This window comes from Apaloderma vittatum, unplaced genomic scaffold (assembly GCF_000703405.1).
Source record: "Apaloderma vittatum isolate BGI_N311 unplaced genomic scaffold, ASM70340v1 scaffold31412, whole genome shotgun sequence".
Classification (NCBI taxonomy): Eukaryota; Metazoa; Chordata; class Aves; order Trogoniformes; family Trogonidae; genus Apaloderma; species Apaloderma vittatum.
The window spans coordinates 735-4031 of NW_009705762.1; the positions used below are offsets into that span (position 1 = coordinate 735).

The 3297-nt window shown below is 53.0% G+C and overlaps 1 protein-coding gene across 1 annotated transcript in view; it reads right to left on the reverse strand.

Annotated features, from left to right (window-relative positions):
* KCNS1 (potassium voltage-gated channel, delayed-rectifier, subfamily S, member 1) overlaps positions 1 to 3297 on the reverse strand; it is a gene marked incomplete at its 3' end in the record, with an annotated part of 5628 nt that overhangs the window by 729 nt on the left and 1602 nt on the right.

The window sequence follows — 3297 nt, forward strand, 5'->3', positions numbered from 1 at the left end:
CACAGGACACCAGGCAGGTGTGCAGGACCTGGGGGGACAGGCTGATGGCAGAGGTGAGCAATGCTCCTTGAAGAAGCCATCATTTCTCTGGTTTCAAACTAAACCATTTGTGTTTCAGGTTTTTCTTCTGACCTTCTTAATTTTTGAGCAAAGTATAAACCTGTACGAAAAGCCGGGGGGGGGGAAAGGCAGTGGCCACTTGGGGTACAAGGCAGCAAGTGATGCCAGGAAGGGGACTGGTGGAGGAGAAGCTGGGACCAGGCAAACTGCTGTGGACCAGCGCTGGGCCAAATCCAGCACCCAGTCTTTTGCCCCTGCCCTGTGGCTGATGAGGTGTGAGCCAGGAGCCCTGAACGCTGCAGGGAGGGGACCCCAGAGCCCCTGTTTTCTGGCAAGGCCAGGCTAAAACCACTGCTATCCTCACAGCATGGCCAGACCACTCGCTGTGTGATTGCCACAGGAGAATTTCTTGGATACTTCTGCCCACTGATCTGCTGTCTTGCTCTTCAGCTTCTGGGGAAAGAAAAGCAGAGCTCTGATCATGCTTGGTTTTCTGTTTTTTTTTGCCTCAGCCTCCTAACAGGCAGAAAATGCTTTGTTGGAGACCACATAATGACTAAATGAAACAACATTTGAGCAAAGCAAAGAGCAGAAGATGTGGAAAAAGAGCTTCCATGGTCAAGATGAGGCATAAAGGAGGTGAACCTGCAGCAGGGAGTGAGAAGACTTTGCTTAGACTGCTAGCAAAAGCTGCTCAGCTAATGCCAGTAATACCCTGGGGAAATAGTCTCCTCCTCTGCCATCGCCTGTGGCTGCAAATGCCCTATAGCAGCTCTGAGGGAGCTCTTCAAGAAGGACAATCAGCTCAGAGCCACCGAGTTTCAAGGATGTGTCACTTGGCCATGAAAGACTTGCTCCTGGCTGGAGCTTAACAGCACGTCTGTATGTCCCAGCTGGGGAGCAGCAGAGCTGAATAACCTTATACATTTTTAAAGAGTATCAGTTATGGCCCTGGGATGTGTCGGAGGGTGAAGGCAAGAGGGAAGTCAGGCAGCTCAATAGCTCCTGCTGCTTTAATTTAGAAGTAGGGTCAGAGCTTGCAGCACAGGGGAGGCTCCAGGAATCTCCCAGCTGACCCTCAGGCACTGGCTGCCACCTATTCGCAGCCGTTTAGCCTCAAAATATGTGGTTCCTTCACTGATTTGGGGACAGGCAGCTGCAGCTGGGGTTTAGGTGGGGTGCAGGCTTAGCTGAGGCTCAGGTGGGGATGCAGTTTTAGCCACGGTTCAGGTGCCTCTCTTGAGGGAGGCAGTGATGGGTAATAAAAAGCTTCAGGCAAAGAGCCACCCAGCAGCAGTCTTTTTGGGGTCCTGCTCTGGCAGGAGGTCTGCCTGCCCTGGGGATAGTGTGGACCTCTTCGCCAACTGTTGTTCCTCCAGTAGACAGCAGAAGACAAATGAAATGGAAGAGCCTGGCTTGAGCCTGGCTGGAGATACCAGCGTGGAGACCAAGCACGGAGATGGCTGGCAGTAGCAACAACTGGGTGATGCATCTGCTGTCTGGGGACGTGCAGCTCCGGCTCTTCCAACCCATTTGTGTATTTAGGCCCCTAAGGGGACAGACAGCAACTCCTATAGATGCCCGAATTACTCAGTGCCCAACACCTATTGACTGCCAGTGGGATACAGGCACCAAACCCACGCCCAAGAAGCTGCAGTACCGGTAATGGATGTCGTGCGTGGCAGGGAGGAAGAGCAGAGACATGTGGGAATCCTCTCCTCAAATTAAATAGAGCCTGGATCAGACCCCAAGCAATCTGAAGACCTTTCAGAGTTTATGATGCGCAAATGGCAGAAATCCCTCTGCTAGTGCTTTCGTGGCAGAGGAACAATTACTCGGCTTGCCAGAGCCATCTCTCCTGCTTCGCGGCTGTTAACAGCCTTTACCCCTCTGCTGCTGCTTTATGCTCTTGCAATAGGAAGTAAATTATGATTAACAAGATGTTGTAATTTATGTGCTCAGTAAATCACAACGCCAAGCTGCTGCGTCAGATTTGTATCTTTGCTCATCCCCATTTACAGCTGGCTCTGGAGTCCCCGGGAAGCGGCACTTTCCAGCACGTCACTCAGTGAATCAGCGGCTCGGCAGAGGCTGGAGCTGGGATGCTGCCGGTTCTCCGATCTCGTCTGCTGCTTAATAACATGCAGATGAACCCATCAGTCCCTGCTCTGCTGCAGCATGGTGTTCACGTCTAAATGGAGCACGGAAAGGGTTCAGGGAGCCCTTCCCGTGCGTGCAATTTTATTTCAGTTCTCCAACTGGTGTTACACGGGTCTGTCACTTGCTAATTGTTCTCTCAAGGTGAGTGTTCAGAAGTAAGTGTAATACAGGTAGGACTTCAGGCATCTTCTTTTCAAACAATCCCCCCTGCACCCATTTTCAGTGAGCTTTGAGGATGCCAGGAGTCTTTTTCCTCACACTTATTCTGATGCTCTGTGGGCTTTGTAGGATTAGTGCTGGACTGGTCCTGGGTAGAAGCTGGCAGAACTTCCCTGCTGCTCAACCCCAGCCACACTGGAGGGCTGCTTTCCTCTGTGGCTCACCCATGGGAACCAGTCCTGGCAATTGAGTCCTGCGGATGCCAGGACATCCCAGGCCGGCCCTGCCACGGCTGCAGCAGTGAGACATGGGCTGTCCCCAGGGTAGCTGTGCCCACTTCATCCCTACGATGGCCCTTCAGTGAGAGCAGCCTCAGGAGCTGCAGCTCTGGCCCCTGCCAGGCACCAAGTGTGAGGAGAACACCCCTTTGGTTGAGTTTCAAGCTCTGGTATGAAGATTGTTCTTCCTGGCTGTTTGTCTGGCACACCATTTATCTGAAGGGGGAGAAAAGCCCAGGGATGTCTGCACAAACAGCGCTTGAAAAAGCAGCCTTCTGGTTTGAATGTGGGCACCAGAGGCAGTCCTGGGAGGGGAGATGTCTCCCCTGGTGGCCATCCCCCCATGTGGTGGGGCATCGGCACCGTATGTCACTCTGCGTCTTGGCAGGCTCAGGGATCAGCGTTCGGATTTCTCTTGATGTGGGCGCCAAGAATCAGGGGCAATTAAAAGCTGGGTTTAATTGACCACTGCATCAGGCTGGATTTTCTCTGTAACCACAGGCAGGATTTTCTCTGTTAGCAAAGGCAGTGAGGGGACATTTTCACCCTCCCTAGATTTGGGCACATGGGCCTCAACACAAGGGGGAAGGAGGTGAGGGAGAGCAGAGACCCACGCAGGGCACTGCGGCTGGGCCGCGCT